Here is a 27,993-nt window from a genome sequence, read left to right on the forward strand (position 1 = left end):
GTTAACCCTTGCCACTGGACCAAGACCTCGCTCTGTCAAGCCCGTGTGGTGGCTGGTGTGCAATGGTCACACTACATTAAAACCATCCACCCACAGGCATCTTCCACCCTTTGATTGGAGTTCAGGCCTGCAACATCGGGTCCTTCATTGAAACACCTGTTAACCCATGTGGAAGTAAGCCTTACTCGTTCGAGGATCTACCTATGATGATGATGATGATGATGTGTGGGACCTTTCCAAATGCCTGCTGGAAACCATCAGTTTAAATCTAGTAAGACCCGTCCCTTGATTCAGTTTTCACTGACCTTGCCTTAGGAAGGCTATATTGGCTTTGGAGGGAGCACTGTGTCGGTTTCCCATAATGATACCTGGATTCCAAGGTTTACATTAAGATACGAGATTACACCCACTGGAAATTACAGGGTCTAGCAGTGATTTGATCAAAATTTTCAAGATAATAAGGGAGCAGATAGATTAGGTGGAGAGAAATGATTCCCGCTGGTTGGGGAGTACCAGACTAGGGGCCATAGTCTAAACATTAGAGCCAGACGTTTCAGGAGTGAAATTCGGAAACATTCCTACACACACATGGTGGGAGAGGAATGGAACTCCCTTCTGCAAAGGGCAGTTAGTGCGGGGTCAGTTGTTCATTTTACATCGCATTTTGACCAAAATTATTAAGGAATATGGGCCAAAGGTGGGTATATGGAGTTTCGTCACAGATCAGCCATGATCACATTGAATGGCGGAACCGGCTCGAGGGGCTGAATGGCCTCCTCCTGTTCCTGTGCAACAGGCTCGAGGGGCTGAATGGCCTCCTCCTGTTCCTGTGTAACAGGCTCGAGGGGCTGAATGGCCTCCTCCTTTTCCTGTGTCACAGCCTCTAGGGGCTGAATGGCCTCCTCCTGTTCCTGTGTAACAGCCTCGAGGGCCTGAATGGGCCTCATCCTGTTCCTGTGTAACAGGCTCGAGGGGCTGAATGGGCCTCCTCCTGTTCCTGTGTAACAGACTCGAGGAGCTGAATGGGCCTCCTCCTGCTCCTATGTAACAGGATCGAGGGGTTGAATGGGCCTCCTCCTGTACCTGTGTGTAAGGTCTGGGAAACAAAGGGAGGTGATATGAGAAAACATAAACTAAATGATATTATGTTAAAAGGGAAGTTGAAGAATTGAGTGATTTACACACATAAATGTTTGAAGCTGGGTAGATAAGTTGCTAACTTGTTTTAAAAGAATACAGGGACCTTGGCTTTATATGTCGTGAAATGGAGGACACCAGCGAGGAAGTTATACCATACCTTTTCAATCCCGGTTTAGGTCTCAGTTGGAGAACTGTTTACAATTCTGAGCACCACAATTTAGGAAGGATATCAAGGCATTGGAGAGAACGTAAGAAATATATAAGAAACATTTTCTGTTGTTGTTGAAGACACAAACACAGGCATTCATCGAGAATCAACCTGCAGGTTACCACATATAACAAAAGAGAGCCAGAGAGACTGACAGAATCGGGAAACACCGGCAAATAGACAAGAGATATTGACAAGGACTGAAAGAACTTTGCGATCAGAAAATTGACGACCCAGCTGTGGTTAATGACACGGCTTTTGATGATTGATCTCCTTACAAGCCTTGAAATTCAGGAGAACCGGTTTCGTGGTATGAAGCTCGAGATAAACACACGGGGCGATGCCAACAGGCGCCAGGCAGCAATCAGCGACCGGAAGATGCAACTTTAGCAGGCCCGGCTCATTCAGTCGGCATAGTATTAGACTTTTAATCTCCGGGTCGTGGTATCGAGCCCCATGTTTGGTGAATTATTTTCCTTCAACATTTATGGTGCTTTCACAGGAAAACATCATTAATGAACCCACAATCTTCATTTGCACAATGAAAGAAATGCGAACTGAGGGAGAGTTGTTCATTTGATCATTTGTTCTGTATAATAACACAAGAACCAGGCACAGGAGTCGGCCATTTGTCACTTCGAGCCTGCCTTCTTTTGCACTGAAACAAATTATAACCGTGTTTTTAAATTCGCAGTGCGAGATATTTAGAGGGCACATTTCAATGTTTCACAAAACCATTCCTTTCGCTACAGCCACCCAGGATCGATTCCCGGTTTGAGAAGTAACTTTGATATCGTTGTTTATCATTGAAGTGGGGTCAGTTTATTAAGTTCGATGGATCTCCCAAAGCACTTTGAGAGTGGTGTCCAAACAAATGAGTTTGTAATTAAAAACACTGAATGTCAGGAGCTGGATTTGAACCCACATCACCAGAAGAAACTGAGTACTGAACACAGCACCTTAGACCGGTTGGCCATCCTGACTGTTAGATACTACAGTTGGAAGTTATTACTCTGGAATGTTTCAGACCGGACACTTGTTCAGTGTTACTGGAAGGACCAATGACCGGGATATTCTCTCCCCCGGGGTTTTCCTGAGCATGTGCTCGGTGGATGGGGCTTTCGTCCGGGTCCGAGGTAGCTTGCATCATGTGACAATGCACACCGGACTGCACTTGTTCCATTTTATCGCACATTAGTTTTTGGTTCAAAAAATATATCAGAAAGGGGACATGAACCCACATCTTCAGAGGAGACAGTGACCTGAACCCAGAACCTTAGACCGCTAGGCCATCCTGATTATTCGGTGTTGGGTGTGGCCACTTGCAGGTTGATTTTGAACTTTTGTGTCCTGTCACATGAAATAAATGAGGGCAGCAGGCTTGTCTCTGCCTGACACCGGGGAAACAGTGATACAGACATTGCATTGTGTTCAGGTTTAATCACAGCAATATCCGCAGTCAGGAGCTGAAAAGGACGAAGAGCTGAAAAAACACAAGAAAAAAGCAAAGAAATGTCAGCAATTGTGGTAAACTCTTTAACGTGTTTCCTGCTCGTTTAGTGATACGGTGCTCACAGAGGGAGCCCGGATGCAGAAAGTAAATCTTTCATTCAAAATCTTTAAAATAATGACATGCAACAATTTAAACTGTGTGTCGGGGGATGGGGATGGGTGAAGATTATTTGTTTTATTCCCCATTCATTAACCGACAGCGTTGTTTTGTAGAATTGCAACTGAGGGACAGTGGAAACTTCAAGAACTGAACTTTAACTATTTAAGGATTTTGAATCATTGATGAAGTTTTCTCCCCTTACTGACTTTACTCACTCTGTATTTTGGAGACTGGTTTAAAATGTTCAGTGCTCACGCGAAAAGGAACCGGGGGCGACTTTTGTTCAATTTATTTCACAGCAAAAATAGTCTCCAAAATAATGTTTCCACCCGTGCTCGAACGGGGTACCTTTCGCGTGTAAGGCAAAACTAACAACTGCTACACTACAGGTAAAGTAATCTTAGGAATATAACCCGAGCTTTAACCGACACAGCTGGCCGAAACGTCAGGAGCTGGTTTTACGAGAATAGAATGAAGGTGCTATATTTAAGAAGGCTGTGAGTGTGGCAGGAATTGATCTCGTGTTTCCCAAACTTCACCCATAGGAACAGGAGATGGCCATTTAGCACCGAGTGGTTATGATCTGGGATGCACGTCTTGAAAGGGCGGTGGAGGCAAATTCAATCTTATCTTTCAGACGGGAGTTGGATAATTTTCTGAAGGAAAAACAATTGCAGGGCTACGGGGAAAGGGTGGGGGAGTGGAACTCGCTGAGAGTCGGCACGGGCTCGTTGGGCCGAATGTCCTTCCGTGCTGTAACCATTCCATGATTCGATAAGTTATTGGCACATTTCATAGTGTGGGTGGGAGCACAACATTGCAAAGGGACATGGATTGAGTCAAAAAACTAGAGGCATCTGATTCAGGAGATTCGCGGGGAGTGGAAATTTCGGAGTTTAATGACTTTGAAAGGAACATTTTTGTTTTGTGCCGTTTCGGTCAGAGGTTTTCCATGAAAGCAACATGAAATGAAAAGAAATCGCCCAACGTGGGGCTCGAACCCACGACCCTGAGAATAAGAGTCTCATGCTTTTCCGACTGAGCTCGCCAGGTTTCTGACCAGCACACGTTTTTATCACTCATTGCAGCCAGGCGCCTGTTGGCTCTGCCCCTGATGTTAAAACTTGCTGTTGAAGAACTGACAGGGTCTTCTTCAATGGTGGACCAGGCTCGAGGGGCCGAATGGCAAACTCCGGCCCCTAATCCGTATGTGTTTATGTTTACGTCTTTATGCGGAGCTCCTTCAGAGTGAACGAGCCAAAGGAGGACAGCGGAAAAGTTACAAGGACACCCTCAAAGCCTCCCTGGTGAAGTGCAACATCACCACTGACACCTGGGAGACCCTGGCCGCAGACAGCCCGAGCTGGAGAAAGTCCATCCAGGAGGGCGTTGAGCTCTTTGAGGCTCGATGCAACGATAATGAAGAGACCAAGCGCAGGCAGCGGAAGGAGCACGCGGCAAACCAGACCCAACGACCCCTTCCCTCGACGTATGTCTGTCCAACCTGTAACAGGATCTGTGGCTCTCATATCGGACTGTTCAGCCATCAAAGGACTCACTTTGGGAGTGGAAGGAAGTCCTCCTCGATCCCGAGGGACTGCCTCTGATGGTGTCAATGATTTGCGTGTGAGGCGAACGTGTTAACCGCTACACTGCGGAAACATCTCCACTTTCAGCACCAAATTACCAGAATAAAACCCAATGTGATCGGGAGAAAATGTCCTCATATGCTCAGACCAAAATATATCATATGACTATAGAATTTTATGAATTAATAAATGATGTTTAAATCAATGCTTCTATTTTTTTTACACAGTAGATGCATAAAGATGTGTAAAAGAGATGAACTATTTTTTTTATAAGGTTTTGAATTAAAAGTACAATGTCTCTGACCGGGAATCGATCCCGGGTCGCAGACGTGAGAAAGCAGCTCCGTAACACAGGACTCTGTGCTCTACGGGCTGTTCCCAGGGACACACACCGAGACAGACATCACCTGCTGCTGGAGGGCCATCAACTCTGTCAAAGATGTCTTTGGTCTTGCCGAAACTTGCTGGTCTTCCAGAGCAAGGAGATGTCCACCTCTGCGCGTTGCAGACTGGCGCAATCCAATATCCAGGATTACGTGCTGAGGGACGCACTTAAAAGTGGTGCAGTTGCCGCAAAGGCAGGGTGGGGAAGGGCCACAGTTTAAAGCCCTTCTGACACGGTAAACCGCGGGGCAGGAATCAATATAAAACTCCCCTCGGGCCGTACTTGTAACTTCTTTATTGTGTAAATGGAGCACCATGATCTGTAAACACATCTGTAGTGCCATGTACAATGTAAGGTCTGTTTCGTGATGCACGTTGAAAAAAAGTGTAAATGCACCGTTACTCATTCCATGTACTGTACAGTGACACGTGTGATGTAATTTGTTGAATGTACTACAAGGTATCCCGTATTGTACCGAATTGTACTGGAACTGAAAAGCAAGGATATATATCGACAGGAACTGCCGTCAGAACCCAAATGTAGTGTATGGGATTACTGACCGCAGCTAAATGTACTGAACTGCTTTCGAATGTACTGTACAAATTTTGAGATGAATAAAGTATTTTTTTAAATAAAAAAATATTCTCTGCCTGACACCGGGGAAACAGTGAGACAGACGTTGGAGCAAGGGTCTGGTTATTGCCAAACAGCAAAAGAAATATTAATTCTGGAAGAACAATATCCGAACGAACAGTGATCCCGACGTGATTTAAACACGTAACCTTCGGATCTAAAGTCAGACACACTACCGTTGCACCATGAGACCTACATAGCGTGTTGGAGATGTTCCTCTATATGAAGGTTCTGTAATACAAGGGTCTTTAAAATCTCCGTCCATTCTCACCAGGTATCACAAGCAGCACTCACCTGACAGGCACCGTATGGTTTCTTCTTAAAGTTTTCTCTTGCTTTCACGGGAAACCATCATTAATTAACCCCTCAACTTCTTTTGCACAATAACACAAATGCTAATTCAGGAACAGTCTGTACTTCAATCATTTATCCTGTGCTTTGCATCTTAACTCGAAAACCATATCTCATTTTACTCACTCTGTTCTAGCTTTCTGGTTCAAAATCTTGATTGCCGATGACACCACGAATCTGGGGCAACTTTTTTCAAATTTAACGGCACCGGTTATTCCGACCATGCACACAAAATACAATCAGTAGTGAAGATAAAATCCCAACATGCGTATTTTCAGATTCAACGCAGTAGCATTTCAAATAAAGTGAAAGAATTTTACACTGGAAAGATTTGCAAGTGTTACTTGTATTTGTGTCTTTAATTCAACTTTGTGGCGTCTGACTCCCGTTCATGCCACTGCTGAATAAGAAAGGAGGGTTTGACATTGACCAGACTGCACTGCCCCTGATATTTGTGAGGTCATCCTTTATATTCAGTGGTTTCTCGCTCTTTGATGGGCTGCAGTGCAGCGGATATCACGTTGGCCTCACATTGAGTACTGTTGAGAGGGAAGACTCATCAGGGGAGGGCAGCAGCAGCCAAGTTCATGGCACCGTGGCTGGCTCTGCTACACAGGAGGGCAGGAAAAAGAGTGGGACAGCGATAGTGATAGGGGATTCGATTGTAAGGGGAATAGATAGGCGTTTCTGAGGCCGCAAACGAGACTCCAGAGGGTATGTTGCCTCCCTGGTGCAAGGGTCAAGGATGTCTCGGAACGGGTGCAGGACATTCTGAAAATGGAGGGTGAACAGCCAGTTGTAGTGGTGCACATTGGTGACCAAAGATTTAGGTAAAAAAAAGGGATGAGGTCCTACGAGATGAATTTAAGGAGCTAGGAGCTAAATTAAAAAGTAGGACCTCAAAATTAGTAATCTCGGGATTGCTACCAGTGTCACGTGTTAGTCAGAGTAGGAATCACAGGATAGCTCAGATGAATACGTGGCTTGAGTAGTGGTGCAGCAGGGAGGGATTCAAATTCCTGGGCATTGGAACCGGTTCTGGGGGAGGTGGGACAAGTACAAAACAGACGGGCTGCTCCTGGGCAGGTCCGGAACCAATGTCCTAGGGGGAGAGTTTGCTAGTGCTGTTGGGGAGGAGTTAAACTAATATGGCATGTGGATGGGAAGCAATGCAGGGAGACAGAGGGAAACAAAATGGAGACAGAAACAAAAGACAGAAAGGAGATTAGTATAAGTGGAGGACAGAGAAACCCAAGGCAAAAAACAAAAAGGGCCACTGTACAGCAAAATTCTAAAGGGTCAAAGTGTAATAAAAAGGCAAGCCTGAAAGCTCGGTGCCTCAATGCGAGGAGTGTTCAGAACTCAGGAGAGGGCTCTGAGCTAGTAAGAGTGGGTGAGAGCACAGATAAAGAGGACCTCAAGAAAGAATGCAAAAGGCAGGAGGCAACAGAGCAGAGTAGCACTGGGGTAAGTGTAAACCACAAGGTGATAGGAAGGGACAATATGAATGAATATAATGGGGCTGCAGGAGGGGCCAATACAAAAAATCATGGTTTAAAAACGAGTATTAAACACTCTACCTAAACGCACGCAGTATTCAAAATAAAGTAAATGAGTTGACGGCACAAATCATGACAAATGGGTATGATTTGGTGGCCATTACAGAAACGTGGTTGCAGGGTGGTGAAGACTGGGAATTAAACATACAGGGGTAGCTGACAATTCGGAAAGATAGACAAGAAGGGAAAGGAGGTGGGGTAGCTCTGTTAATAAAGGATGATATTAGGGCAGTTGTGAGAGATGATATTGGCTCTAATGAATAAAATGTTGAAAAATTGTGGGTGGAGATTACAGATAATAAAGGGAAAAAGTCACTGGTGGGCGTAGTTTATAGGCCCCCAATTAATAACTTGACGGTGGGGTGGGCAATAATCAACGGAATAATGGAGTCATGTGAAAAAGGAACGGCAGTAATCATGGGGGATTTTAACCTACATAATGATTGGTCAAATCAAATCGCACGGGGTAGCCTGGAGGAGTAATTCATAGAATGCATACGGGATTGTTTCTTAGAACAATATGTTACAGAACCGACAAGGGAGCAAGCTATCTTAGATCTGGTCCTGTGCAATGAGACAGGAATAATAAACGATCTCCTAGTAAAAGATCCTCTCGGAATGAGTGATCACAGTATGGTTGAATTTGTAATATAGATTGAGGGTGAGGAAGTAGTGTCACAATCGTGCGTACTATGCTTAAACAAAAGGGACTACAGTGGGATGAGGGCAGAGTTGGCTAAAGTAGTTGGGAACACAGACTAAACGGTGGCACAATTGAGGAACAGCAGAGGACTTTTAAGGAGCTCTTTCACAATGCACAACAAAAATATATTTCAGTTGAAAAGAAGGGCAGTAAGAGAAGGGATAACCTGCCGTGGATAACCAAGGAAATAAAGAGAGTATCAAATTAAAAACCAATCCGTATAAGGTGGCCAAGGTTAGTGGGAAACTAGAAGATTGGGAAAATTTTACACGACAGCAAACAATGACTAAGAAAGCATTAAAGAAAGGAAAGATAGATTACGAAATTAAACTTGTGCAAAACATAAAAACAGATCGTAAAAGCGTTTACCCATATATAAAACGGCAAAGAGTGACTAAAGTAAATGTTGGTCCCTCAGAAGATGAGAAGGGTGATTTAAAAATGGGAAATGTGGAAATGGCTGAGATCTTAAACAATTATTTTGCTTTGGTCTTCACAGTGGAAGACACAAAAACCATGCCAGAAATTGCTGGTTACAGGAATGTGGGAAGGGAGGACCTTGAGACAATCACTATCACTAGGCGGGTAGTGCTGGACAGGCTAATGGGACTCAAGGTAGACAAATTCCCTGCTCCGGATGAAATGCATCCCAGGTTATTAAAAGAGACGGCGGAAGTTATAGCAGATGCATTGGCTATAATCTTCCCAAATTCTCTGGACTCTGGGGAGGTACCAGCGGATCGGAAAGCAGGTAATGTAACGCCTCTGTTCAAAAAAGGGGGCAGACAAAAGGCAGGTAACTATAGGCCGGTTAGTTTAACATCTCTCGTGGGGAAAATGTTTGAAACTATCATTAAGGAAGAAATAGCGGGACATCTAGATAGGCTTAGTGCAATGGAGCAGTCACAGCATGGATTCATGAAGGGGAAATCATGTTGAACTAATTTACTGGAACTCTTTGAGGATATAACGAGCATGGTGGATAGAGGTGTACCGATGGATGTGGTGTATTTAGATTTCCAAAAGGCATTTGATAAGGTACTACACAAAAGGTTACTTTCGAAGATAGAGGTACGCAAGTCAGAGGATATGTATTAGCATGGATCGAGAATTGGCTGGCGAACAGAAAGCAGAGAGTCGGGATAAATGGGTGCTTTTCAGGTTGGAAATCGGTGGTTAGTGGTCTGCCACAGGGATCGGTGCTGGGACCACAACTGTGTGCAATATACATAGATGACCTGGAAGAGGGGACAGAGTGTAGTGTAACAAAATTAGCAGATTACACAAAGATTAGTGGGAAAGCGGGTTGTGCAGAGGACACAGAGAGGCTGCAAAGAAATTTGGATAGGTTAAGTGAATGGGCTAAGATTTTGCAGCTGGAATACAATGTCGGAAAGTGTGAGGTCATCCACCTTGGGAAAAAATGCAGTAAAAGGGAATATTATTTGAATAGGGAGAAATTATAACATGCTGCGGTGCAGAGGGACCTGGGGGTCCTTGTGCATAAATCCCAAAAAGTTAGTTTGCAGGTGCAGCAGGTAATCAGGAAGGTGAATGGAATGTTCGCTTTCATTGCGAGAGGGATGGAGTACAAAAGCAGGGAGGTCCTGCTGCAACTGTACCGTGTATTGGTGAGGCCGCAGCTGGAGTACAGCGTGCAGTTTTGGTCACCTTACTTAAGGAAGGATATACTGGCTTTGGAGGGGATACAGAGATGATTCACTCGGCTGATTCCGCAGATGAGGGGGTTACCTTATGATGATAGATTGAGGAGACTGGGTCTTTACTCGGTGGAGTTCAGAAGGATGAGGGGTGATCTCATAGAAACATTTAAAATAATGAAAGGGATAGACAAAATAGAGGCAGAGAGGTTGTTTCCACTGGCAGGGGAGACTAGAACTAGGAGGCACAGCCTCAAAATACGGGGGAGCCAATTTAAAACCGAGTTGAGAAGGAATTTCTTCTCCCAGAGGGTTGTGAATCTGTGGAATTATCTGCCCAAGGAAGCAGTTGAGGCGAGCTCATTGAATGTATTCAAGTCACAGATAGATAGATTTTTAACCACTAAGGGAATTAAGGGTTACGGGGAGCGGGCGGGTAAGTGGAGCTGAGTCCACGGCCAGATCAGCCATGATCTTGTTGAATGGCGGAGCAGGCTCGAGGGGCTAGATGGCCTACTCCTGTTCGTAATTCTTATGTTTCTTATGTTTCTTATGGAGTAGGCGTCGACTAAAACCAAAAACATTTTTGAAAGGACCTGCGTAGTCCTCTTGGATGCGTGCCCAAGGCTTGGTGGGCCAGGACCAGGGGCTAAGGAGGGCTTCCCTGGGCGCATTACCCAGTTGGGCAAACGTGTTGCACCTGCGAACACAAAGTTCCAGATCTGCATCTATCCCTGGACACCAAATTTGTGACTTGGCAATTGCCTTCCTCATGACAATGCCCGGGTGCTCATTGTGGAGTTCTCTGATGAACACCTCTCTGCCCATGTGGTTTTTACGCGATTTCCCCACAGTAGGCAATCGGCCTGACTCGAGAGTTCATCCCTGCGCCTGTGGAATAGTTTAACTTCCTCAGGGCATGCCCTGTACGTGGCTGCCCAGTCCCCATTCAGGACACATTTATTGACCAGAGACAATAGCGGGTCTCTATTTGTCCAGACTTTAATCTGACGGGCTATCACGGGTGAGCCTTCGCTTTCGAAAGCTTCAACAGCCATGACCATCACAGAACCATGCTCGGTAGCCTCCTTAGTGGTGGCTAGTGGGAGCCTGCTGATTGCATCGGCGCAGTTTTCGGTGCCCGGTCTGAGCCGAATTGTGTAGTCATAGGCGGCTAACGTGAGTGCCCACCTCTGTATGCGGGCCGATGCGTTTGCATTCATGGCCTTGTTGTCGGCCAAAAGGGACGTTAGGGGTTTGTGATCTATCTCAAGCTCAAATTTCCTGCCAAACAGGTACTGGTGCATTTTCTTTACCGCATATACACATGCGAGCGCCTCCTTTTCTACCATCCCTTAGCCCCTTTCTGCCTGGGACAGACGTCTGGAGACCTAAGCTACCGGCTGTAACTGACCCTTGGCATTGACATGCTGCAACACACACCCGACACCATAGGACGACGCATCGCACGTTAACACAAGTTTCTTACATGGGTCATATAGCGTTAACAGAGTGTTGGAACATAACAAATTGCATGCTCTATTAAAAGCCCTTTCCTGGCTGTCCCCCCAGACACATGCGCGACCTTTGCGTAGGAGCATGTGTAGCGGCTATCGCAGCGTGCTCAATTTGGAAGTCGTTAACAAAATAGTTCAGGAGCCCCAGGAACGAACGCAGCTCCGTCGTGTTACGGGATCTGGGTGCTCTCTGGATCGCTTCCGTTTTGGAGGCAGTAGGGCTGATCCCGTCTGCTGCTACCCTCCTCCCCAGGAATTCTACCTCTGGAGCTAGGAAGACGCACTTCGCATTTTCCAGTCGCAGCCCTATCCGGTACAGTCTGCGTAGCACCTCCTACAGATTGTGGAGGTTTTCTTCAGTATCGTAACCCGTGATGAGGATGTCGACCTGAAAAACCACCATCCCTGGAATCGACTTGAGGAGGCTTTCCATATTTCATTGGAAGATCGTGGCAACCGAGCGAATCCCGAACGGACATCTGTTGTACTCAAACAACCCCTTGTGTGTCGTGACGCTGGTCAGCTTCTTCGACTCACTCGCCAGATCCTGGGTCATGTAAGCTGAGGACAGGTCTAATTTTGAAAAAAGTTTGCCACCGGATGGCGTCGGAAAGAGGTCCTCCGCTATCAGTAGCGGGTACTGGTCTTGGAGTGACACCCAATTGATGGTGGCCTTGTAATCACCACATATCCTGACCGACCCATCCGCCTTGAGCACCTGCACAATCGGGCTCGCTCAGTCACTGAATTCGACTGGCGATATGATGCCTTCCCTTAGCAGGCAGTCCAATTCGCCTTCTATCTTTTCCCGCATCACGTACGGCTCCGCCCTGGTCTTGTGGTGTACTGGCCTGGCGTCCGTGTTTATGTGAATCACTACCTTGGCCCCCATGAAAGTGCCAATGCCGGGTTGAAATAATGAGTCAAATTTGTCCAGGATCTGTGAGCATGATACTCGCTCCACAGAGGAAATTGCATTGACATCGTCCCATTTCCAGTTCATGACAGCAAGCCAACTTTGTGGGTCACGACTACCATGGCGCTGCCTAGCACCGGAATTATGTCCTTTGTGTATGTTCGCAGCTGTGCGTCAATCGGCAATAATTTTGGCATCCTGTCCTTGGACGCCCACAACCTTTGAGCTATTTGATACCCATCAGGGACTGGCTGGCCCACGTGTCTAGCGCCACTGATACTGGGATGCCATTGAGGAGCACTTTCATCATTATCGGTGGCGTCCTTTTGTATGAACTGTATACATGCTCCACATGAACTCGCTGAACTTTAGCTTCCAGCGATTTCCCCCAGTGTCCATTTCTGCAATTCCTGCAGGTATTTTGCTCATCTCTGCAAACTCCGGCTGAGTGTGTGCATGCACGCCTCCAACATGAGCTGCTGTTGGAAACAAAATGTCTCTTGCCAGTCGATCGTCACTGACTGCCCCGTGATTGTCCTTGAGTGCAAATGGCTCCGAGACATGGATTATATACAGCAAACATCTCAAATCACTGGAGAAATACCACCAGGGCTGTTCCGCAAGATCCTGCAAATCCCCCGGGAGGACAGACGCACCACCATCAGTGTCCTCGCTCAGGCCAACATCCCTAGCACTGAAGCACTGACCACACTCGACCAGCTCCGCTGGGCGGGCCACATTGTCCACATGCCCGACACGAGACTCCCGAAGCAAGCGCTCTACTCAAAATTCCGACACGGTAAGCGAGCCCCAGGTGAGCAGTGTAATTTATTTCACACTACTGTATATAACTGTACCTTACCATGCTATACATGACTGTAACTAGATATGACCTGTAACCACAAGCATACTTTACCACCAGGGATGCACTTGCAGGAGACACTGCATACCTGTTCCACACAGGTATATAAAGGCAGGTCTCAGGCAAGTGTGGCACTCAAGAGCTGTGAAATAAAGGTGCAGGTCAAGAGTGACCTTGACTTCAGCATGTGCCTCGTGTAAGTCTGTACTGCAGGGTCAGGACTTAAAGTGGCGACGAGTTACGGGATCACAGAATCCACAGAATGGCTACCAACGGCTCAGATGAGAAATATAATGCTGGAGACAATTGGGAGGCCTTTATAGAAAGGCTCCAGCAAAGCTTTGTAACCAAAGACTGGTTAGGCGACGATAAGGCAGACAAGAGAAGAGCCCATCTCTTGACCAGCTGTGGCTCGAAAACATACGCCTCAATGAAGGACCTGCTGGCACCCGAGAAACCAGCAAGCAAGTCGTTTGAGGAGTTGAGCACACTGGTGAGAGACCACCTGAAGCAAGCGAGCAGCCTACATATGGCCAGGCACAGGTTCGACAACAACAGACGCTGTGTGGGCCAGAGCATACCCGACTTTGTGGCGGAACTTCGGACGTTGGCTAGTTTATGTGTGTTCTCCAATGAACCAAGGAGAGAAGTACTGAGAGACTTTTTTCATTGAAGGAATAGGCCACGCAGGCATATTCCGAAAGCTTATAGAGACCAAGAACTTGACCCTAGAGGCAGCAGCACTGATTGTAATGACATTCTTGGCAATAGAAGAAGAAACAAGGTTGATCTACACAGCGGGTACGACAATTAACGAAACATCGCAACAAGGGGTTCACAGCTTGAAACAAGCCGCTACCCCCACGCACAGATAAAGGCAGGAGAGCAGGGCTTCACAGCAGGCAGTGGCGCCAGAAGCCGATAAAGGGCCAAATGAACGGCCATTCACACCTCATCAACCCACAATGCGAGCAATCAACTTCAGAATGAGAGAAGCTCAAGAGAGATCAGCCAGACGCAGCTCATCCTTCGGAAAGAAAGGAAGCGGTCTGTGCGAGAGATGTGGGGGAAGGCACTCAACAAGGGGGTGTCGATTTCAGCATGCTGTTTGCAGAAACTGCAACTTTCCAGGACATCTGGCTCACGTGCAAGAGAACAGCAGCTCGGCTGATATACGAATCAGAAGGGTCGGAAAGCGGACCAGAAGAAGTTGGGGACAGTGCCCGGGACACCGAGGTACAGCGGGTCAACACGATCAATGTCCACTGTTCTTACAACAAGACGCCTCCAATAATGATGAGGGTCCTACTCAACGGGATACCCGTCAACATGGAACTGGACACGGGAGCTAGTCAAGCTCTCATGAGCGTTCAACAATTTGAACATCTGTGGCCGCTCAAAAGCAACAGAATAAAACTCACAAGGGATCGACACCAAACTAAGGACCTATACCAAAGAAATCATCCCAGTCCTTGGCAGCGCCATGCTCTCTGTCACACACAAAGGGACAGTGAACCGATTTTCATGTGGATTGTCCACCGAGATCTCCCAACATTGTTGGGAAGAAGCTGTCAGGCAAAACTAAATTGGAAATGGGATGATGTTCACACCGTGTCGTCAGAGGAACGGACCTCCTGCTCAACAGTTCCAAGTCGTTTTGAACATCTCTTTCAGCCTTCAAAGGGGCGAAAGTTGAATTCTACGTCACACAGGATGCCAGACCGGTCCATCACAAGGCTAGAGCTGTGCCTTATGTGATGAGGGAATAGATTGAACACGAACTGGACAGGCTTCTGCGGGAAGGCATTATCTCACCCGTGGAATTAAGCGACTGGGCAAGTCCCTTCGTCCCCGTCATGAAGCCTGATGGATCCGTAAAAATCTGTGGGAGTTTCAGTCTACCATAAACAGAGTCTCCCTACAGGACCAGTACCCGCTGACCAGAGCGGAGGATCTATTTGCCACATTGGCTGGAGGAAAACTTTTCTCGAAACTAGATCTCACATCTGCGTATATGACGCTTGAACTGACCAAAGAGACTAAGCTACTCACCACCATCAACGCACATCGAGGCCTTTTCATGTATAATCGATGCCCATTCGGCATCAAGTCGGCAGCTGCTATATTACAGCACAAAATGGAGAGTCTGCTCAAGTCCATCCCGGGGACGGTTGTATTTCAAGACAACATACTTATCACGGGCAGGGACACCGACTCCCATCTCTGCAATTTGGAGGAAGTACGAAGTCGATGGGATCGGGTAGGCCTAAGAGTTAAGAAATCCAAGTGTCTGTTTCTCGCGCCCGAGGTTGAATTTTTGGGCAGAAGGATTGCCGCTGATGGAATCTGCCCAACAGAATCCAAAACAGAAGCAATTCGCCTGGCACCCAGGCCCCGGAATGTCTCAGAACTGCGCGCCTTTCTCGGGCTACTCAATTACTTTGGGAACTTTATGCAGACATTAAGCACGCTGCTGGAGCCTCTCCATGTGCTACTCAGGAAGGGGTGCGATTGGTTTTGGGGGGAGACCCAGGAACGCGCCTTCAATAAGGCATGCAACCTTCGATGTTCGAACAGTGTTTTGGTTTTCTTTGATCCAGGTAAAAAGCTAGTTCTCACATCTGATGCGTCAGCGTATGGGGTCGGGTGCATTTTACAACATGTCAATGATGCGGGTAAATTACAACCCATAGCTTCCGCCTCCAGGTCACTTTCGCGGGCGGAGCTCGGGTACTGTATGGTTGAGAAGGTGGCGCTCGTGTGCGTGTACGGTGTCAAAAAGATGCACCAATACCTTTTCGGGGCCAAGTTCGCGTGAGAAACTGACCACAAACCCCTCACGTCCCTGCTATCCGAGTGCAAGGCAATAAACGCCAACGCCTCGGCGCGCATTCAGCGGTGGGCACTCATGCTAGCGTCTTACGACTGTACAATAAGGCACAGACTTGGCACAGACACCTGTGCCGACGCGCTTAGTCGGCTATCCCTGGCGACCACGGAAGGGTCCGACGAACAGGACTATGAGATGGTCATGGCAATCAATGCCTTTGAATCCACAGGTTCACCCATGACGGCTCGCCAAATTAGAGCTTGGACGACCAGCGACCCCACGTTATCCTTCGTCAAAAGATGTGTTTTAACTCGTGACTGGGCAGAGACTCGTGATGCCTGCTCCGAGGAGAACAAACCTTTCCACAGGCGCATGCATGAACTATCACTACAGGCAGACTGCCTGACGTGGGGCAGCAGAGTATTTATGCCCTTGCGAGGTAGACAGCGTTTGTCCCGGAGCTCCACTGCGACCAGCCAGGGATCATCCTGATGAAGGCCATAGCCACATCCCACGTCTGCTGGCCTGGCATTGACGCGGACTTGGAGCTCTGCGTCCGTCGATGCACCATTTGTGCCCAACGCAGTAATACCCCGAGTGAGGCCTCCCTAAGCCCCTGGCCCTCGCACACCAAACCGTGGTCGCTGGTGCATGTAGACTATGCGGGCGCATTCATGGGCAAAATGTTCCTCGTAGTCGTTGATGCATTTTCAAATTGGATCGAATGCACCATTTTAAACTCGAGCACCACGTCCACCATTGTGGAGAGCCTTAGAACCATGTTTGCTACGCCCGGAATCCCTGACATATTGCTCAGTGATAATGGTCCGTGCTTCAACAGCGCAGAATTTCAAGATTTCAGAGTTGACCACGGTATAAATCACGTTCAGACGGCACCATTCAAGCCGGCCTCCAATGGCCAGGTGGCGCGAGCAGTGCAAATCGTGAAACAAGAATGCTAAAAATCCAAGGTCCCACGCTGCAGAGCCGCGACTGCTGCTGACATACGGACCTCGTCCGCATTCGTTGACTGGGGTTCCCCCCGCGCAACTATTGATGAAACGAACCTTAAAGACTAGACTCCCTTTAATCCTCCCAGATATGCATGAAATTGTTGAGGCAAAGCCCCGGAAGCTAACTGAGTACGATGATCGAAATTCGAGGGGGAGGTGAAATGTGATTGAGGACAAAGTGTTTGTGCTCAACTTTGGCCGGGGACCCAAATGGTTTGCAGGGACAGTAACAGATAAGGAAGTAAACAGGCTACTGTGGTACAAATGGACAATGGCCAAACCTGCCGGAGGCGTGTAGGCCAAGTAAAAATAGATTCACTGATAACACTGCAGAACCAGAGGCAGACTACAAATTGGAACTCACACCACACCTGGTGGACAGACAGAGGGAACAAACTGAGAAAAGGGCAGTCTCAAACGACAGCCCAGGCGAGATACCAGCAATCACACCGAAAGAAAAAGAGGCACCAAGGCAAACAACTGAACCACAACTAAGACGCTCCACGCGAGAGCGGAGACCACCTGAGAGACTGAACCTATAAAGACAATAATACCTTGGGGGAGGGTTATGTCATGTATCTCACACTACTATATATAACTGTACCTTACCAGGCTATACATGACTGTAACTAGATATGACCTCGAACCAAAGCGTACTTTACCACCAGGGTGCACTTGCAGGAGACACTGCATATCTGTTCCACACTGGTATATAAAGGCAGGTCTCAGGCAAGATTGGCACTTGAGATCTGTGAAATAAAGGTGCAGGTCCAGAGTGACCTTGACTTCAGCATGTGCCTCGTGCATGTCTGTACTGCAAGGGTCAGGATTTTACAGGCAGAGGAAACGTTTCGGGCACACACTCAAAGCCTCCCTGATAAAATGCAACATCCCCAGCGGCACCTGGGAGTCCTTGTTCCTCGGGTTGAGTTGCCTGTGCTGCGTGATCCATGCCGGATCGATAATCCTCTGCCACGTGGTTTGTCACAGCACGTTTGCACATTCACTGGAGGTGCCCCATCATTGTGCAGCCTTTGCACACGTAGTGCTTGAATCGACATTGATGGGCACGATGATTACCGTCGCAGCACCAACACGGTGCTCATAGATTCACATTCACCCCCGATGGCGCACTCTGAGTCATCACAGGTCTTGCAGCCACAGACGTATAGGCCCTGCCATATGCAGTTCGGCCTGCTAGCGACATCATTTTATGCACAGTACTTGCCGGTGAGCTTCGATGTTGAGAAGGTATCTGTTTCGTGTTATCGTCCGTGGCCATGTAAGCCTGGGCGATCGCGATGGCCCTGCTCAGGTCTAGGGTTTCAGCAGCCAGCAGATTTCGAAGAATGACCTCGTGGCTGATGCCCAGCACGGAAAAGTCCCACAGCATTTGCCGCAACGCAGCTGCAAAATCGTAAGTTCCCGTGAGGTGTCTCAGGTCGGTGAAATAATCCGCCAGGTCCTGGTCCCTGGAGCGATGGTGCGTGTAAAAACGAGATCTGACCATGAGGATACTCTCCTTCGGCTTGAGGTAGTCGCAAACCAGTGTGCACAAATTTGAATATTCCTTCTCCGTTGGTTTTGTCGGTGTGAGCAAATTCTTGATGAGGCTGTATATTTTAGGCCCACAGACGGTGAGGAGAACCGCCCTGTGCTTCGCCATGTTAGTGTCTCCTTCCAGCTCGTTGACCACAAAGTACTGGTCGAGCTGCTCGACGAAGGCTTCCCAATCATCACCCTCTACGGATCTCTCTAATATTCCAACAACAGCCATGGTTGCGTGAAGGTTCGTATTCTGTTACTCGTCGCCAATTGTTGTGTATAGAAGAACTCCCCGAGGCTGAGTACTGTGACCTAAACTTCGTGTGACCTTAGTCTTCTTTATTACAACTCCAGAGTGTCTGAACAACATGGCAGCCTACCTTTTATATTGACCCTGTGTGGGCAGGTGACCATTAGGACTCCAACAGTCGCGCCCTCTGGTGGCATGTATTACAGAGTTACATACATCACATAATTGTTATCGTTAAGAAGTTATAATTACAATGAATGCTTATATCGTGCGAAAGGAGCCTGTTTGTAGGACAAGGCTACATATCAGGAAGGAGTGTAGTTAGATGACAACCGAACTGATACTCTGATTATAATTTTGATGAATTAAAGAGTAAATGCTGGAATCAATGAGCACGCCAGGCAGCATCTGTGGAGAGAGAAACAGAGTTAACGTTTCAGGTTAATGACCTTCCATTAGAAGTTGGGCAGTTGTGTTCGGTAATACTATTAAAAGTTTCAATTTCATGTAGCAGGGGTAAGGAAAATATATAAAATTTGGCATTTGGAACAGATAGTTTAGAATCCGATTAATGTTTGATCAATTTGTACAACGACCTGGGAAAGGTAACATGTTTGAGTTCTTCGGTTAACATTCGCAAGGTTTGGGTGTAAGTACTGTTGTTAAGTGTATGTTTAATTATTGTCTGCTTAATAACTCTGACATTTAATGTTGCGGACCCTATTCCTGCACTGTGCGTGTTCCAGCTGTGTTTGGAGCACCGACCACTTGAATCCGTTGCTTACAGTGACAGTTGGATTAACCGTTTCTTTGTTTGGTGAAATTTCAAAGATTGAAAGCGGCGCACCTCAATCTGGTCACCGACTCACTAACCGCTACACGCTGCTCCCGTGAGATGGAAGCCCAGTTACTGTTTCCAGCTTGAACGCAGGTACAAGCAGAACTCATTCATAAGAAGTCCAAGTCCCTGAGGCACCTGATTATTTGCACCGAACTCATTCGCAAAGAGTTGCAGTTCGTGTGGGGTGATTTGGGCACATCTTTCCCCACACGACAACACTTCAAACATAACTCAACGTCTGTAAAGCGCTTTGGGGCGTCATGAGTTCCTGAAAGGTGTTGTAGAAATGCAAGTCCTTCTTTGCAAAAGTTCGATGCAATTTCAAAATTCTTGGCGAAACTGAGGGCTCGTCCAGGATTTGAACCCGGGACCTCTGGCAAAATTTAAGTAACAACCCAAAAGCACGAATCATATCTCTAGACCAAAGAGCCAACTGTTTAACGAATGTGTAGATAAGGTGTAACCATTATTGAAGCATTTTTGGTGTGTTGCTGTTCTTGATCGGAGGAGCACATGGGACGGAATCAGTGACTTTGCTTTTTCGACCTGTCTTCTGAAGCAACGCACAGTCCCACTCCGACAGTCAATGAGCTGTTGGGACGTTAGTGTATCCAGACTGCAAGTGGTCACCCCGAGTGCAGCAGAGGGGTTTCTGCATTAGTTCAGGTGGGGACAGTATATTTCCCCTTCTCTCTTCCTCTTGTCAATATCCCTGTGCTTTGGTTTCTATATTTATTCCCCTGTCTCAGTTTCTAGTGTTTAAAAGGGAACAAAAGATGAAATGGTTGTCATTGTGGAACAATTTCTCTCACTCAAAGTTAGACACACTACCGTTGCACCATGAGGTCTAGGTAGGTAGCCGTTGATAATCAGGTTCATATATAAATATATATAAATATATCGACATGTATCGTAACTGTTCCCTGGTGGTCGAGGGATTAAGATCTGGCGCACTAACCTGGTTTCAATCCTCGATCAATTCATCGCATAAAAATAATTGAGGTCTGTGAGACGATTAATAATTGCTGTAATCACCATGAATACCAGTACTGTCATGTATCTCACACTACTGTACATAACTGTACCTTACCATGCCATACATGACTGTAACCAGAGATGACCTGCAACCACAAGCTTACCTTACCACCAGGGGAGCATTTGCAGGAGACACTGGAGACCGTTCCCAGACAGGTATATAAGGACAGGTCTTAGGCAAGTGTGGCATTCGAGAGCTGTGTAATAAAGGTGCAGGTCCTGAGTGACCTTGACTTCAGTATGTGCCTCGTGTGAGTCTGTACTACAGGGTGAGGACTTTTCAGTGGCGACGAGTTACGGGATTACAGAATCCACAGAATGGCGACCAACGGCTCAGATGTAAAATACAATGCTGGAGATAATTGGGAGGACTTTATAGAAAGGCTCCAGCAAAGCTTTGTAACCAAAGACTGGTTCGCAACAATAAGGCAGACAAGAGAAGAGCCCATCTCTTGACCAGCTGTGGCTCGAAAACATACGCTTCAATGAAGGATCTGCTGGCACCCGAGAAACCAGCAAGCAAGTCGTTTGAAGAATTGAGCACACTGGTAAGAGACCACCTGATGCCAGCAAGCAGCCTACACATGTAAGCTATCTCGGACACGTGCCAATAGTCCCCGTACACCGAGCACAGGCTCATGAAAACCCCGGGGGAGAGGATATCCCGTTCACTGGGCCTGCCAGCAACACTGAACAAGTGCCCGGTCTGAAACTTTCCAGTGTAATAACTTGCAACTGGAACAGCCAACAGTCAGGTTGGCCGAGCGATCGAAGGCCGCAGTCTGCTCTGGAGGCGTGTGTTCAAATCCCACTCCTGACATTCAGTGTTTTTAATTACAAACTCATTTGTTTGGACACCACTCTCAAGTGCTTTGGGACATCAGTCGAACTTAATAAAATGACCCCACTTCAATTGCAAACAGTGATATCAAAGTTACTTCCCAAACCGGGATTCGATTACGGGTGGCTGTAACGAAAGGAATGGTTTTGTGAAGCATTGAAAGGTGCCCTCGAAATGTCTCGCACTGCTCATTTCAAAACACGGTTATAATTTGTTTCACTGCAAAAGAAGGCAGGCTCAAATGGCCGACTCCTGCTCCTGGTTCTGGTTCTTGTGTTCTTATACAGAGCACAGAACAAATGATTAAATGATCAACTCTCCCTCAGTCGCATTTCTTTCATTGTGCAAAATAATTTATGGGTTAATTAATGATGTTTTCCTGTGAAAGCAACATAAAAATTTAAGGAAAATAAATCGACCAACGTGGGGCTTGAACTCACAACCCTGAGATTAAGAAACTCAGACACGACGAACTGAGCTAACCCGGACTGCTTAAGTTGCGTCTTCCTGTCGCTGATGGCTGCCAGGGGCCTGTTGGCTCCGCACCATGGGTTTATCTCGAAATTCAAACCTCGAAACTGGTTCTCCTGATTTCCAAGCCACTTGCATTGCGGAACCTTCATTTCGACGAACATCTCCAACTTAATGTGTAGGCCTCGTGGTGGAACGGTAGTGTGTCTTACTTTAGATCCAAAAGTTGTGTGTTCAAATCAGGTCGGGGTCTCTATCTGTCAGACATTTTTTTTCCAGAATTAATATTTTTTTTTCTGTTTGGCAATAACCAGACCCTTGCTCCAAGGTCTCTCTCACTATTTCCCCGGTGTCAGGCAGAGATACGCATGTGTTCTCATTTATTTCATGTGACAGGAGACAAAAGTTAAAAATCAACCTGCAGGTGGCCACACACAGCACTGAATCGTCAGGATGGCCTGACTATTATCCCTACCACAGTGGATTACCTCATATTTCATACATTATACTCCATCTGACAAATTACTGCCCAGCCACTGAGCCTATCGATATCGCTTTGCAGATTGTTTGTGTCCTCCTCACAACTTGCTTTCGCACCGATCTTTGGATCACCTTGGCAACATTACCAACATGCAGAGCACAGAACCAATTATTGACCGACTGACTTTCCGTCAGTTAGCATTTCTTTCATTGTGCAAAAGCAGATTATCGATTCATTAACGATGTTATCCCATGAAAGCAAAATAAAAGTTAAACGAAAATAATTTGCACACTTGAAAGGAATATTTTTGGTTGGTGCAATTCCGGTCAGAGAAATGTTGTGAAAGTAACTTTTTGTGGAGAGAGGGATTGAGTATTTCAGCTTATTGCTGAGCACTTCTCTCTGGGCATAGAACTAGGCACCAGTTTCTTCTAGTGTTGCAGTTATCACATTCGCCTCACACGCGAAAGTTCCCCGGTTCAAGCCTGGGCGGAAACATTATTTCTGAAACAAAAACTGGTTTTAAATGTTCATTGTTCATGTGACAATGGCCTCCTTCCGTGCTGCAAACTTCTCTGATTCCATGATGAGCAAGGAACATTTAAAACCAGTCTCCTAAAATACAGAGTGTGTAAAATCAGAAAAGGAATAAAACTTCCTCAATGATTCAAGTTTCACAAATTATTAAAATTAAGTTGTTGAAGTTTCGTCTGTCCCTCAGTGATCATGTTAGCATTTCTTACAATCTGCTAAACAATGCTATCGGTTAATATCAGCAGATACAAGCCGCATTTCAAACCCGGAATCAACTTATTCATTATTCACCCTTCCCAGTTCAACTGCACAGATGGTTATTTATACTCCATCCCAGAAACTCAAATCCAACTTCTGACATTCCTTATTTCGAATTACCAACTCATTTGTTTTGACACCACTCTGAAGTGCTTTGGGTCATCTGCGTAATTTAATTAAATTACTTCACATTAATTAAAAACGCTGGTAGCAAAATTACTTCTCCAACTGTGAATCGAACCCCGGTAGCTGTCGTGATCAGAATGTTTTTGTGAAGCATTTAAATATGCTCTCTAAAAATCTCGCATTCCTAATTTACCAATAGGGTTACCATTTGTTTCAGTGTGAAAGAAGGAGATTGAAAATGACAACAAAAACACCAGGCAGCGACTACATTAAGAAAAATTCAAACTTTTCACAAAGTTGGTTTTACGAAGTAACGGCTGAGCTCAAGTTGGCACTAACCAGTCCCATCAGAATTTTAAATGTTTCTGTGAGATCCCCGCTCATTCTTCTAAATTCCAATGTATAAAGGCCCAGTTGATCCAGTCTCTCCTCATATGTCAGTCCGGCTTGCCCCTTATCCTCAGACTGTGTCCCCTGGTTCTGGACTTCTCCAACATCGGGAACATTCTTCCTGCATCTAACCTGTCCCGTCCCGTCCAAATTTTAAATGTTTCTATGAGATCCCCTCTCATCCTTCTAAACTCCAGTGAATACAGGCCCAGTTGATCCAGTCTCTCCTCATATGTCAGTCCTGCCATCCCGGGAATCAATCTGATGAACCTTCGTTGCACTCCCTCAATAGCAAGAAGGTCCTTCCTCAGATTAGGAGACCAAAACTGAACACAATATTCCAGGTGTGCCTCACCAAGGCCCTGTACAACTGCAGTAAAACCTCCCTGCTCCTATACTCAAATCCCCTCGCTATGAAGGCCAACATACCATTTGCCTTCTTCATCGCCTGCTGTAGCTGCATGCCAACTTTCAATGACTGATGAACCATGACACCCAGGTCTCGTTGCACCGCCCCTTTTCCAAATCTGCCGCCATTCAGATAATATTCTGCCCTAGTGTTTTTGCCCCCAAAGTGGATAACCTCACATTTATCCACAGTATACTGCATCAGTCATGCATTTGCCCACTCGCCTAACCTGTCCAAGTCACCCTGAAGCCTCCGAGCATCCCCCTCACAGCTCACACCGTCACACAGTTTAGTGTCATCTGCAAACTTGGAGATATTACACTGTTACATGTTCATTACATGTTAAAATGAACATTCTGAATAAGAAACCTCAAGTAAAGTGCGTGCAATGGGCAATGATTCAACAATTAACATAAGTACGCAAGTAGCAGGAGTCGGCCATTCGGCCCCTCGAGCCTGCTCCACCATCCAATAATATCGTGGCTGTTCTGATCCTGCATCCTTGCTCTTTTTATACTCCTCTCGAGTTTCTGCAGTGTCGAGTTATCGCTTTCTGTCCTAAGCTTCCCTTTTTCCTTTATCTTACCCTGTGTGTCCCTTGAGGAATTTTATCCCCCATCTGACTTTACTCACTCTGTGTTTTAGGAGACTGGTTTAAAATGTTAATTGCTCATCATGGAATCAGAGAAATTTACAGCACGGAAGGAGGCCATTCGGCCCATCGTGTCCGTGCCAGCCGACAAACAGCTCCCCAGCCCAGTCCCACTTTCCAGCTCTCGGTCCGTAGCCCTGTAGGATACGGCACTTCAGGTGCACATCCAAGTACTTTTTAAATGTGCTGAGTGTTTCTGCCTCTATCACCCTGTCAGGCAGTGAGTTCCAGTGATTTCCCCTCGAATCCCCTCTAAACCGTCGACCAATTACTTTAAATCTGTGCCCCTGGTTGTTGACCCCTTTTCTAAGGGAAACAGGTCCTTCCTGTCAACTCTATCCAGGCCCTTCGTAATGTTAAACACCTCAATCAGGTCTCCCCTCAGCATCCTCTGTTCCAAGGAAAACAAACCCAGCCGATCCAATCTCTGCTCAGAGCTAAAATTCTCCAGTCCGGCAACATCCTCATAAACATCCTCTGTATCCTCTCCAGTGCAATCACGTCCTTGCTGTAATGTGGTGACTAGAACTGCATGCAGTACTCGAGCTGTGGCCTAACAGTTCAAGAATAACATCCCTGCTCTTGTATTCCAAGCCCCTGTATAATCCATCTGAACAGAAGCCTGTACTGTCGAAAGGTGATCATGGGAGGCTGAGCCTTCGTGGAATCGGACAGGAGGAAGCTCTCTGCTGATCAACATGCAGTCACCCACAATTCCTCATTCTTTAGGCGGGACTGTGTTACTGTAAGTTGGGGTGGATTCGTGAAAGAGACCATGTCATTACTGGCTTGCAACAAAAGCTATTTACCCAACGTGGGGCTCAAACCCCCAATTCTGAGATTAAGAGTTTTATGTTTGACCAATTGAGCTAGCTGGGCTTGGCAAAGCTATGGATCCTTGTTGTATCTCAAATGTTGTGGGTGGATTAATGATTGAAATAATGATTGAGTATCTCACAGACTTGAATTATTTTTGCCAACTTGTCATCGGGAACATTCTTCCTGCATCCTCGTGAACCTTGTCTGAACTGCCTACAATGTAAGTATATCCCTCCTCAAATATGGAGACTAAAACTGTTAGCATTTCTTTCATTGTGCAAAAGAAGATTAATTCTCGTGAAAGCAACATAAAAGTTTAAGGAAAATAATTCAACCGACGTGGGGCTCGAACCCATGATCTTGAGAATAAGAACATCATGTTCTACCGACTGTGCTAGCCGGGCTTCTCAACATCACCCAGTCAATCCCCTTCAGTTAGTGGTTAATGGTGATCCCAGGCTGTTGATGGCGGGGGATTCGGCGATGGTAATGCCGTTGATAGCCGGCCCTGCTGAAGTTGCATTTTCCTGTCGCTAAATGCTGCCAGGCGCCTGTTGGCTCCGCCCCGTGGGTTTATCTCGAACTTCAAACCACGGAACAGGTTCTCCTGAATTCCAAGGTGTGTACGGAGATCAACCATCAAAAGCTCTGTCATTAACCACAGGGGGTCCGCCAATTTTCTGATCGCAATGCGCTTTCAGTCCTTGTCCTTAAAATTGCGGACGTGTAAATTGGGGAGTTTAATGACTTTGAAAGGAACATTGTTGTTTGGTGCAGTTCCGGTCAGAGAAATGTTTGTGAAAGGAACGTTTTGCAGAGAGAGGGATTGAGCGCAAGTTGGCGGAAACATTTTTGAAATGAAAACTTGTGGACGATAAAATGGAACAAGAGCTGTCCGGGGTACATTGTCACATGATGCAAGCTATCTCGGACCCGGACCAAAGCTCCCCGTACACCGAGCACAGGCTCAGGAAAACCCCGGGTAGGGGATATCCCGGTCACTGTGCCTTCCAGCAACACTGAACAAGTGCCCGGTCTGAAACTTTCCAGAGTAATAACTTGTAACTAGAGCATCCAACAGTCTCTTGGGATCCCATGGAACTTCAGATGATGCGCTCCCTGGTGGTGGAACATGGGAGTGCATGCTGTACAGAGACACAACATCACTCCCCCGCCAAAGTCAAAGTAAAAAGTTTTTACATGTTGAGGCGGTCGGGAGCTTTTCTTTCCCTGGTGGACCGCCTCGGTACAAATGTCTGTTCTGGTGTGTTGGCTGTGCCCTCGCTGGGCTGGTGTGTTGTTGGCCCTGCAGGGCTGCTGGGTGTGTCTGGCCTTGCTGGGATGTTGGGTGTGATGGGTTCGATTTCCTGGTCCATGGTGGTGTCGTTGATCCTTTGGGTATGTGTTGCGGGTTCGAAAAAGGTGGTGTCTGCTGTGGGTTGTTCAGGGCAGCCTGGAACCACAGCCTCGTTTGGTCCAGGTGCTTTCTGCAAATTTATCCATTGTCTAGTTTGACGACAAACACCCTACTCCCTTCTTTAGCGATCACCGTGCCCGCGATACACTGGGGACCATGTCCATAGTTTAGCGCATACAACGGGTCATTCAGATCAATTTCCCGTGACACAGTGGCGCGACCATCATTTACATTTTGTTGCTGACGCCTGCACTCTATCTGATCATGCAAGTTGGGGTGGACCAGCGAGAGTCTGCTTTTAAGTGTCCTTTTCATGAGTAGCTCAGTCGGGGGCACCCCTGTGAGCGAGTGGGGTCTCGTGCTATAGCTGAGCAGTACTCGGGACAGGCGGGTTAGGAGTGAGCCTTCTGTGACTCGTTTGAGGCTCTGTTTGATTGTTTGTGCTGCCCGCTCTGCCTGCCCATTGGAGGCTGGTTTAAACGGGGTCGAGGTGATATGTTTGATCCCATTGCGGGTCATGAATTCTTTAAATATGCACTGGTGAAACATGGCACGTTGGCACTGACCAGTCTGTCACGCATGCCGTGGGTGGCAAACATGGCCCTCAGGCTTTCAATGGTGGCGGTGGCGGTGCTTCCCGAATTATTTCACATTCAATCCATTTTGAAAAATCATCCACCACCACCAGGAACATTTTACCAAGAAATGGGCCTGCATAGTTGACATGGATCCTCGACCCTGTTCTGGAGGCCAGTACCACAAACTTGGTGGTGCCTCTGTGGACGCGTTGCTCAACTGAGCACATACACTGCATTGCCGTACACAGGACTCTAAGTCAGAGTCGATACCGGGCCAGCACATGTGGTATCTCGCTATCGCTTTCATCATTACTATACCCGGGTGTGTGCTGTGGAGATCCGAGATGAACGTCTCCCTGCCCTTTTT

The 27,993-nt window shown here is 46.9% G+C and overlaps 1 non-coding gene across 1 annotated transcript; it reads right to left on the reverse strand.

Moving 5' to 3' along the window:
• Positions 1-3,940: 3,940 nt before the first annotated feature.
• trnak-cuu (transfer RNA lysine (anticodon CUU)) lies at positions 3,941-4,013 on the reverse strand. Its single transcript has one exon. It is a non-coding gene; the product is annotated as a tRNA-Lys (tRNA).
• Between the last annotated feature and the right edge of the window lie 23,980 nt (positions 4,014-27,993).

This window comes from Pristiophorus japonicus, unplaced genomic scaffold (assembly GCF_044704955.1).
Source record: "Pristiophorus japonicus isolate sPriJap1 unplaced genomic scaffold, sPriJap1.hap1 HAP1_SCAFFOLD_136, whole genome shotgun sequence".
Classification (NCBI taxonomy): Eukaryota; Metazoa; Chordata; class Chondrichthyes; family Pristiophoridae; genus Pristiophorus; species Pristiophorus japonicus.